At 40.7% G+C, this 11,851-nt stretch overlaps 1 long non-coding RNA gene across 2 annotated transcripts in view; it reads left to right on the forward strand.

The window, feature by feature from the left end:
- LOC117810429 overlaps window positions 1-4,411 on the forward strand; it is a 200,547-nt gene extending 196,136 nt beyond the window's left edge. Inside the window, exons 3-4 of one of the 2 annotated variants that reach the window (XR_004630780.1) lie at window positions 2,778-2,880; window positions 3,058-4,411. This is a non-coding gene — a long non-coding RNA (uncharacterized LOC117810429). The remainder of the gene's footprint in view (window positions 1-2,777; window positions 2,881-3,057) is intronic. The other variant, XR_004630781.1, reaches the window with a different exon arrangement.
- The last annotated feature ends 7,440 nt before the right edge of the window (window positions 4,412-11,851 follow it).

Below are 11,851 nucleotides of genomic sequence, written 5' to 3' on the forward strand. Positions count from 1 at the left end.
TTTATGAACAGCTGTCTGCAGTGGCGCTGTTTTTCATCTTTGAAAACGCACGGACCAAAAGGGTCATAAAAATGTGACTTTCATGCTCTCTGAAAAACTTCTCATCTCATTTGAATGTTCAGATTTAATTATGACCTTTTTGTTTTCTCTTTGCACTCACTTGTTTTTCACATTTGATTACGATTAATTTTCTCTGACTCATAAAACAATCTTCCAGAACAAAAGTATGTCTCCAAAACTAATTAATTTATTCAAAAATGTTATGAAAATACGTGTCAGGGTTCTGAACTAGATGAAATCAAGGAATGTTTCTGGTGTAAGTTGTTCTTACCTTAAACAAAACACAAACACTTGGAGACCTCTGTACTGGCATGCACCTCAGCACCAAAGTTATACTCATCCAAATTGCAGTCATGCAAACAAACCACTTGTTACCCTCAGAATGGACCCTTGTACTACACTGCACAAAATAAAACTGAAGTCTTTCCAGCAACCAGAGTATCCATAGTCAGTGTTACACCGTAGAACCTCTGATGTAGAAAACAGCAGTGGCAGTCTGTGTTCTGCACTTCACAAAAAGTTCTCATTGATACCCTCTCTCAAATTCACCTGGGAAATTATCTTTTTTTGCATACCTGGTCTGTTCATAGTTATCCTCTGCTGATATTTCCACACTACTCGAGTTCTCTTCCAAGAAAATGTGAAGAACTGAATTTCACAGCCCAGAATTTTATTTCGTTTTTCGTTTTTGGAGCTCAGCATTCGCTCTGTTGTGTTGAGGGTGTTTTGGATGAACAAAGACTGGATGTGAGACTTCATGCTAACATGCTTAAAACAGGTGCTTAATTCACTCACAACAGCAAGAATAATAAGCCCCTTTGTACAATCACTTTAGTTGACCTAAGCTTTTTCTAGATCCTTTGTACTTCAGAATGCAGGGTTCTAATGTCAACTTTAGACTCTTGGATTCATAATTTTGGAGGCACTCTTTGACTCAGTAAGGAGAGCAGGTGCCATGTACAGAGGGTACAGTCTTACTCTAATCATTGGCAGGCTTGATCCGGGCCTCAGTCTTGTGCGTGTCATCCCCACTCTCTCCTCCCTTTTGTTTTCTGTGTCTTCAGCTTTACTTATCGATTAAACAATTTTTATTTTGATCATGCCAGCTGTATTTGGTTAAGTATCTCTAGGATAGTGCTACTATATATAACCATAACAACGTGTTGTACTGTTCAGTACAACACTCTTTTCACCATGAAATTATAATCTGCATGTTTTATTTTCCATTAACCATTAGTTAACAGACAGCGTAAGAGAGTTGCTTTATTTTGCTGGTGAATTTGAAATTTAAAAAACAAAACAATATACTTTTAAATATGTTTTGGGAACACACGGTTCCCAGGATTTGACACCCTTTCCTATTGAGGAGCTTGTAGTAAACCTACAGGGAGTTTTTCATCAGGTCATTTTGACTTTGTGGAAGTCTCTTCTCTCTAGTTTCTTTTCCTTGAAAATATCCTTGCAGCCCGTCATGGAACTTGTGTATATTTTTGTGCAGTCCTTTTCCTCTTTGCATGTATGAGGTCAGTGTGAATGGTCTGAGCGGGTTAACCAGGCTTGTGTGAGGGCTCTCGTCTCTGCAGCTCCCAGCCGCCGGGGCGGCGACGGCGACGGTGGTCAGGGGGAATGACAGGGAGGACACAACCACTTGACTCTGGAGAAGCAATCAGACACTAAGGGGTTTAATGCACTGCCTTGGGTCTGAGCCACAGCAATTGGGTTTGATAGCCGTGTCATTATGAGAGGAGGGCGTCTGGAGGTCTTCAGCGGCCAGGGATTAGAGGAGAAGAGGGACGAAGGAGGAGAGAAGAGGAGAGCTGCCAGTGGGAATCTCCACAACCGCTGCTTTGGATGAAGGCCTTTCTCACCTCCTTGACTCCCTCTGTCATCATCATCATCATCACATGCCCACCGCTCTCACTAATTTCCTTTTACAAAAGTGACAAAAGAGCGAGCCTTGAAAGGACAGTACTGGAGGTCACTCCCACACTTTTTTCCGAGCATGTTTTACACCAGACGTTTTAATTTGCTGCCATGCGGACAATTATAGTTTATTTTTTCTTCAACAGCTAATTAAGAGGAAACAGTATCAGTGGCAGTGTTTAAACCTTTGTCTCTTTGGTTTCATGCACCTCCTCCTCCTTTTGCACTCTGTAATCAGTGTAAGAGGAGACAACAACACAAATCAAACCAAAACAACAATTAAAGAGCATTCTGCATAAAAGTCTGACTCTACTATAATTTTTACTGGATTGCCTTTTTTTTACAAGATCAGATCATTCCTCAGCCACAAGATGTAACTCATCCAAGATGTACTCAACTCCCAGAAACATGAAGTTAGTGCTGTAGAGTTCAAGCTCATGGTTCAGTCTGTGTTCATGTGTCAATGAGAGAGATAGATGTGGGGAGCAGGTGTGAAGGAAATCAACCTGTGATGGATGTGATGGCAGATGCTAGGGTAAGAGTTGTCATCAGCGTTGCTGGAGCCTCATGGAAGAGAGCCAGGTACACGGCTTTGATTGGGCCTTCTGTGGCTCTGCTGTTTGCCGCAGCGCAGCTTTGATTAGCACCTCCATGAAAATGTATGCCCTATGCTCAAAGAAAACTGGGGGAGTAACTACCTGTCAGGAAATTCACAAACAAGGCTACTTAGAGCTCAGGGAACTGTATATTTTAAAGTCTAATATTCCTCGCCATTTCCTTTCATTTCATTGTAGGGGTCTTGCCAAATCCCTGTTGGTACCCCACCCCGCCGCACCCTCAGAAAAGGTCCCCAGATAAGGAGGAGGTGCACTGCTAACCCCCCATCCAAAAAGAAAGGTGAGGGAGACACAACAAAGGCTCTGTGCCAGATGCTGTGAATACCAAAAAATCATCTGACACAAAATATATAAATTAATCAGAGTGCAGGTAAATAAATAAATAATGTATATGAGGAGCTAATTAAATGTGTTTATTCCTGTTATCATATGCTGCCCTCATTTCCACCACTTGAAGTCATGAATCATTAAGTGGCTGCTAAATTGGTCTCTGGGGCCGTCCTAGTGGCAGGGGGCGGCCAGATCCTGTCTGGCAGAAGGCAGGTGTACGGCGGACGGACGGATGGCCTGTGCTCCCGTAGTCCTCGGACAGAGGCGGCTGACAGAGGGGAAGCAGGCGTCACGCTGGGAGGTGAGTGGCCGGAGGAGAGCCTGTAGCAGAGCGGCTGACAGGACCGCCCGTCAGCGGGGCCAGCGCTGCTTTGATTAATGAGGGCATTTGAAAGACAATTAGTGGGAGCAGATTTGCCTTCAACTACCTTATCAATCAGAACTCTTTTAATTCAATGTGTAGCACCCTCTGCACCAGAATGAGTGTGAGCGCATTGTGCATCAGGGCAGGAGCAGCCTGCCTGTCAACAGGAGGGGGGCGAGGAGGGCCAGTCTATAAAGTACAAACCCCATTACTCCCAAGACCTCTGAGACTTAAGATGCAGAGTGGTTGTTGTTGAACTTGTAGAAGAACAATCTTATGCATATAAAGGTGAAACATCACCTCGTTATTAAAACAAATATTCCATTTATTTGTCCAGCATTTAGCAACTCTGTTCTTACAATTTTTACCCTAAAAGACTTAAAATTATCCTGATCCTGATTATTTTTTTTTTTACAGTCCAAAAGCATGTTTATTGATTCTGGTTCCTCATTGTAGTGAATCAAGGGGCTGAAAAGTGAAGCCATTGCAATATAGCAGAAAACTGCAGTTCGTCAATTGTCCACATGAGGCTGATCTCGGTAGCTAATTTCTTTATTGGTAAAAAAATGTAGGGGGTTGAATATATTCTTAGAACTCATCTGTTTTTATTGTTTTAAGGCTAAGAGGCATAACTAGGCATAATTTGGGGCATTGCTGATTTGACTGACAGGTTGTGGCTGTTTGCTGGGAGGCTTCGGGCCTACCAGAAAAGTCAGAAGTTAGTTGGAGGCAGCATTTCCATATCAGCAGGTGCCTGGGCAACTGTTGTGTTTAGTCTTTATTGTGCTTCCACTGATACTAATAGATGACGTCTAATTTTTTATATGAATAGTCTATGGCATTAAGTTGAGCGTTAATGGTCATCTCTCTACTGTACTTGTGCCAGCCCATATGTGACTGGAGACTATTCCAGGTTGTACCCCATCATGTCCAACATGAGGTGTGATTGGCTTGTTTCTTGCACCCTTTTACAGATAAGCAGTTTTGCTAATGGTTGGACAAATGCAAGTATGATATCAAACTTTTCCCCGAGAAAGGTCTTACAGTCCCAAATACTGAAAATACTGTTCTGCCCTTACACAACTGAGACAAGTTTCAATGAGTCGATACAAATGAAAAATGTCACTTGCAATAAAGTTCAAAACTTTTAATGTCAGAAATTTACAGTAGCTTATTGAAACCAAGCGGCAACCTCTGATCTAAAAATATGAGTCCAATGTGGAAGTGCTAAAAGCTGCAGTTCATCGAGAATCCGCTTGAGGCTGGCTCCGGAAGTATCAGAAACCACATACACATGAATGGGAAAAAGCCAATCTTTACAGCAGAAAGAAAACATGTTTACAACCTGGTACAAAAGATGAGTGTAGTCTGGATAGCTCATTTCTCGATCAGCTCTCACTGTGAGGGGGGGCGATTTTTTTTCTAACACCGCAATTTCGCAGATATTGAGATTGCGAGTCTTCCAATGAGAGGCACAGCTGACTGCAGGAACACTGTAGCTGTTGGCTAGGAGGCTCAAACTCCGCCTCTTTACGTCACACTGGCTTGACAGAAGCAATATGGCTGCCGCCGATGATTGGTCTCAAAATAGCTCTTCAGAAACAGATGGGTGACGTCACGGATACTACATCCATATTTTATACAGTTGATGATTGAAACCAACGCATTTTAGTCCTAGGCTTTCGTCAGTGTTTTCGAAAGCGCTTATATTACCCACTTTGTGTCAGCATCGATTGTTTTGTTTGTTTGTTTGTTGTTTTTTTTTATTACTTTATCCATGGAAAACAATTTCAACTTTCCAGATCACTGTACTTTCAAGTACATTGCATTTTTTTCCATATTGTTACATACATTAAAAGAAAAATTACAATAAAAGAAAATAACCCAAACTCAAAACAACCCAAAAAATAATAACAATAATAACACAGTACAAGAAAAAGGGAACAAAAAGCACAAAAAAAGAAAAAGAAAGAAAGAGCATCGATTTGTTTTTGAGTATTTTTGAGCGTGCACACCAATTCTATTTCTTACAAGACGAGTTGGACATGATTCAGGAAAAAATTATAGTTTGGCTTGAAATAATTACGTAAAGACCTTTGTTATCATGTAACAATGAAACCACTTTGGGTTAGCGCAGTGAAAAACTACAACCATAGTAAAGGAAACTGATAATGACTCTCATTAGTAGTTTACTTATTCATCCACCATAACTTCCTGTTTCTGCAGACTTAGAGGTTTAAACGTTTAGAACTTAACATTATTTAAATGGTAACTTACATACAAGTATGCTACCTACAGGCAGAATAAATGCAAAAAAGTATAAGATTTAATTAACCAGATTAAAAACATCATTTATGATTATACAGTTGTGCTCATGAGTTTACATACCCTGGCAGAATTTGTGATTTATTTTGGCCATTTTTCAGAGAATATGAATGGTAAGAGAAAAACTTTTTTTTCACTCATGGTTAGTGGTTGGTTGAAGCAAAATTTGTATCAAACAACTGTGTTTACTCTTTTTATATCATAAAGACAACAGAAACTACCCAAGAAACCATGAATTCTGCCAGGGTATGTAAACTTATGAGCACTGTATTAAGATATATAGTCAATAAACAAACATAAAGAAAAAGAAAAAAAAACAAAGCAACAAAAGGTGATTGTGTGTCAGACTTCTCTGTTGCTACCAATGAACAGAGAGTCAGAGTCATAACTCCTCAACCTTTGGAAGGCTTTGTTGTTAGCATGTCATTTAGGTGTTTCATAGTCATCTCTGAACATGGACAAAGAAGGACAATTTAGTTGAGCTGCACCAACATATAGATCAGACCACAGCGGTCAAAAGGTGAAAAGCTAGGGGAGTACAGTTTGCACAAACACACACTTTAATCAGTACCTCTGCCTCAATGGTCGAGCTTTTCCCCACTGTTGTGTTACAATTTTAATTTGTAGAGGTTTTCCAAGATGACCAACATATTGATCTGTAGCCATAATAGGTACAGACAATCTCAAACTAAACCTCCTATCCAGTTTAACTAAAAAAACAAAGCCTTCAAAGCACATTTTACACTTTCCTGGCTGCAAAGGTCAATATTTGGGAGATATTTCTCCAAGTTTGTGACAGCTCAGAAGAGTTTCCACAAATATATATATATATATAAAGATTTCACTTCAGTGCGTTCTATACAGCTAAGGCTTTTTGCACAATTGCACTTGTCAATCATTTGAACTGAAATTATCTGAACCACTGGAGAAATGATGTAGATCTGCCAGTGTGCTTAAGAGGCTGAGAGATGTGTTTTCATATAGCTGGAAACAAGCGAGTGAGGAAGTGTCTCTATTGATCCTACTGCCTGTAAATAAAACAGGGCCAATGAGCAAAAAGAAACAAACAACTCTGGCAGAGAGAACATGGGGAGAAAAAAAAATCAATAGGTTCCCTCACTGGTGGGTCTTCTCTGGTCAGACTATTCTCTGCGGGTTAGGCTGTGTGCAGGCTGTAAGCAAGGGAGCACACAGTCAACATGCTCTTGATTTCCAAATTTCTGTTATAATGGGGCTCTGCAGAGAAAGGCAGCTCATGTGACCCACTCAGCTCCCTGAGAAAAGGAAGTACAAACAGATAACAGTGTTCTGAAAAAGACAAGGGCTGGTTATAATAGAGACTCAAATGATTCCTGGGTCATGTTTTAAAGTGCCTCTTAACCAATTTTCCATGTCAGAGTCAAGTTATGAGAAGTGCAACCCATCCAAAGAGTTTTAGCTTCTTTAGCTTTGGAGGAGTTTTGTCAAGTTTGAGGAGTGTAATGTTCTTTTCAAAGGGTTAAAAATAAATCAAGGACCATTTGCTGCCATTGGCGGTATTTAAAGATGGACGACACAACTCCACCTCTACCCTTTGTCCGAAACTGTCCCTGGGACAAGAGCTGACATGAAGCATTGAGGATGTCTTTGTAGCACAGTAGGAATCAGGTAGTGGACTAGGGAACTTGACAATCTGCCCCTTCTGCTTACAAAGATCCCTCAGGTCCTCACAGCGTACACCATAACTGAGTTTGTTTGAATCAGACATTCATGGTTATTGAGGGTTCAATTACTCTTTTGTTTAAGGATGAGTATCAAAAAACAGACTTTTTTGTGTTTTATTTGTGATTTTTCAGGACCAAGTAGGTAGCTTTCAGTAGGTAGAAACAAATAACACTAAGAGTTCGTATGCTACAGTCAGAGATTCCAAGGTTATTTAACTATGTGGGGAGTGTACTGAAAAATGTATACATCCCTATAAAAGCTATCATGTACAGTCCTAGACTACAAACATTTAATTGCAATCTCCTTTTAATTGAGAAATCTCTAGTTCCATATTTCCTATTCCGCTATTGTGTGAGCTTCGAACGTTGGGTTAGATACTCTGAAAAGTCTGTTTAAAGCTGGGGTTGGTATTCAGATTTAGATACACTTTTTGTTATACTGGTTAAAATGATCTTAATGTCCCGATGACAATCAATACATAATGTGTTCTTAAAAAAGAGTGAAAAAAAGCCGCTATCTACAGCCGGAGTAAACCTGGGAAAGAACCAACCAATCCCTGCCATCAGGAGCCAAATTATGAAACCAATCAAATCCCATCCTGCCATTCTGTTTAACTTTCACTATTATGTTTTGGTGCTTTCTTACCGCTGAGTGAGGCATGAGTTGACGTAGTGCAAAACACAAACGATGTGCTGAGGACCGGTTTTGAATCAGTCACCATCATATGGTCACGAATCAGCAGCGCTCGTGCATTTGAGCAGGGGCGTCGTTTTGGAGGAGCTCTGAGGGAAGGGGGGGAAGGGGTTAGACGGAGTCCTGAGGAAATGCTACATTCAAATTCATGCTAGTTTTCCGTGACTACCAACCCTAGCTTTAATTCAGGTGTTAAAGAAGTAAACAGAATCATTAGGTTTGTGTTTTACATCAAACCACTCAGTTTATTTCACCATGTAAAACCAACAGATTGATTCGTGCTAGAATGTGTGCGTCATGCCTGGATAAAGGGTTTTGTTATCAGAGAAGCAGCTGTAAAAAAGATTTGAATCGTTTTCCATCTTATCATGTCATGTCTTTACTTTTTGCACCAAATGATGGAGAGAAGTATTGAAAAGAGTATCAATAAGAATCAGTAGCGACAAATAGTACTGGTGTCGATACATTGCCAACAATGCCCATCCCTATCATCCTTTTATACATGTCAAATATTATGTATCTCTTCACAAAAGGTAATGATGAACATATTTTTAAATATGAAATGATATCGATTGTAATGCTTCATAAAGCCTTTCATGTATTAATAGTGAGTTTAGAAATCAGTACAAAATACAGAAAAAAGACCCTGAATCTCTAACATTGAGGACAAAGAGTAGCCTATGTGTGGGCAGTGACATCATCCTGAGCACACTATATTTAACTATCTTGTTTCTAATGGTCCTCATGATGTATTTGACTCCAGTGTGGTTAAGACCAGGCCAGTGGTGGACATCGGGCTCCGCCTGCCTCTTTTCCTTGTTCCAGCTTAGCGGGCAATAAGGAATGCTGCCTGCCGCCTTCTATTTCCCATTAGCTGTTTTATTTCACGGGAAATTTGCTTCCTGCTTGCTGTAATTGGTATCCAGGCACCTCCTGATGTGGGCATTAGGTTTTTTAATACAATCTTTTATGCAGGTGAGAATGCGCATATATTACCCTTTCAGTGGCACATTATTTGATTCTCATTCACAACTATTTACCCATACACTGTGTGAAACAACATTTAAGATTGTGGCTAATGATATTAGCTAAATACAGGAGGGTATATCTTTGCTTTGACACCCTCACTGCACAAGGAGGATAATAACGTCATCTTTAGACTTTGAAATTGGGTGCTGATTTTTTTTTAAATGTCTCAGTAGTGGAGCCAAATCCTCAAAGCAAGATGGTTTGTGTATTTCCCAAGAGGCAGTGTTGTTTTAATATCAGTATAAAGAGTCTTATAATGAAAGGCAGCATATGAAGTTAAGTAAACCAATAAGGAATGATATTTTCCTTGGCTGTTCCACTCTTTAGAGATGCAACCCTTAGCTGTGATTTGCTATCAACAGCTGCTCTGTTGGGGTTTTTTCCATTAAAAAAGTTCATGACTATTATTATTATTACAAAATAATTCAATAACAGAATGTGATAGTTGATACAATGATGCCTTAATAGTAGTGAGAGGAGACTTTATTTATGGGACCACAAATGGTAAATCACTGCTATCAACATGTGTGTGTGCACACTACTCCTATTAAGTAAGTGTCCCGGCCGCTCCCCGCCCAAAAAGATTTTGCCCCCCCCCCCCTCTAAAGACACAGTTTGTGTAAACAATCAAAAGGATCCACAACAACAACAGGACCACACACAGCATCCTCTTTACGACTATCTGTCCATGTAGCAAGCACAAAAAGAGTTAGTCTTACCTCCTGGTAATTAACACCACCTTTGGCCTTTTAATTCATAGCATTTCTAAGGATTTGGTTACTGCAAATTGGTAGTCAATGGTGCGTTTGGAATTCAAGACACATGCGGGATTGAATGGAGAAATTTGCAGCAAGTATTTCTTCAGCTAAGGCCAGAACTGGGGGCCATAATGATATTCATTTTCAAACAGGAGAACATTCTAATGGGCAATTAAGATGATCAAGCCTGCCAAGATCCACGTGAAGAACGGAGAGCTGGTGCCAGTGATTACGTGTCCTCCGCCCCTGCCTGCTTCCTGCGCTGGCCCGGGCTTTGTCTTATGTGTGTGCATAAGTAGCAGGGAGGGAAAGAGGGAAAAGGCTCCAAAAGCACAATGTAATTGAACTTTCCACATTATTTCTCACTAATATGTGCTGCCACTTGGTCTCATTAGTGGAATGATGTGCTCTGCCATTCTGAAATGAACTCTTTGCCCGAGTAATTAAGGCTCCTAAAGTTTCTAGTCCTTTGTTTAAAGAATTCGTCCTTGTGCTCTCCATGCCCCATCAGCTGCCTAATTAGCAGGACCTTTGTGTGATTAAAAATTCTCACAGAGATTCCGTTGGATATTTTCCTCTGTTAATGAGTGTTTGTGGACAGCTGGGAACGGGCGCGGGCTCCCTCCTCGGAAGACCTCCTGTGCATTGGGCAGACCTCTGTCAGGGCCCGAGAGTGAGAGCTGTCATTTCTGTAATGGGGATGGAAATTGGTCAAAACCCACCAAGGCCCCCGCAGGAATGGAAATGCCTTGAAATATAAATGAGGATGAATATTCATATTTTTCCACTTCGATAAAAAAGTGCTGAGTATTAATATACATGTCTGTCAGTTCAAGCAGGAACTCTATGTGCTTTGGCTGCCCATTAACGCAGCCCTTGGCTTCATTTGCTATTATCCTCAGGTTCTTTTCCTCCCTGAAGTTGGGGTCACCCTCTCCACTGAGAATTACACATTGGAGGCTTCCCTTTTGTTACTATTCTCCCACTTAGTTAGCGTCTCAGAGAGAGAGAGAAAGAGAAGGCCCTGAAACAGCCAGAAAGACGTTTAATGAAGCCCACTCGGAAGTAAGGTAAGCAGGGGTCAAATCCAAATGAAAGGAACAAGCCTGCTACGTGTGCAGTTGGAGGACAGCAGAAATCCAGAGGGAGAGAATGAAGGGAGGGGGGGACTTTTGGGGAGAAGAAGGAGGAGTAGTCCACACTGGTTAAAGCTGCTGGGACAGATGCCCCTTCAGCCTCTCAGCCAGCTTCCACTCTGTCTTCATTTGTGTATGGAAAAAAAGTCCATGCACATGTTCGTATAATTTCACATAGCTGTATTTTGGTGATGAGCTGAGACTTCTTCATGAGGAGGGAGGATGTGTTCAGTGTCTGCCGCTTTAACAAACCTGCGATGAGACGAGACAGCGCCCTCAAAGCGGATGTCTGAGTGTCGCTTTGCTGAGGATGGAGGGACAAGAAAGAAACAGTTGAACAAAGTGATGGAGAAATTGATAGATTTATTAAAACAGCAATATGAACACACAGAAAGGCTTAATGGGCTGATTAATATTTCTAATTTTAATACCTGGATCTCCAGAGAGAAAGGCTGCTATGATCTGACAGCTTCATCTCAGAGGAACTTGCAGCTTAGGGGCGTATTTAGCTCTTAAGATTGAATCTTTTTAAATTCTTGGAGAACAAAGGGAACAGAAATTATTATTAGCTTGCCAATGTGATTTTTCAGAGTTTCTATGGATGTGTTGAAGATAAAATCCAAAGTGGAGGTCGACAAGATAAGATTGATTATCAAATAATGAATTATTAATTGATGATTTCCTATTCGCTGGGCTCACAGGATGCATTTGTAGATGCTTCACCCGGTGTCCCTGCATCTTATTATTTGTAGTTAGGTTTTTTAGTTCACAAAAGTCTCATGAAAGCGTCTTTAACTCACTCCTCAGCATTAATAGACATTCAGGTGTTTTTTAAGAGTGAACCTTGAAACCTCCTCCATCAATCTACAGTTAAAAGTTGGATCCTATTTGAATTGAGTGAAATTTCCTGGA

Source organism: Notolabrus celidotus, chromosome 3 (genome assembly GCF_009762535.1).
Source record: "Notolabrus celidotus isolate fNotCel1 chromosome 3, fNotCel1.pri, whole genome shotgun sequence".
NCBI classification, from domain to species: Eukaryota; Metazoa; Chordata; class Actinopteri; order Labriformes; family Labridae; genus Notolabrus; species Notolabrus celidotus.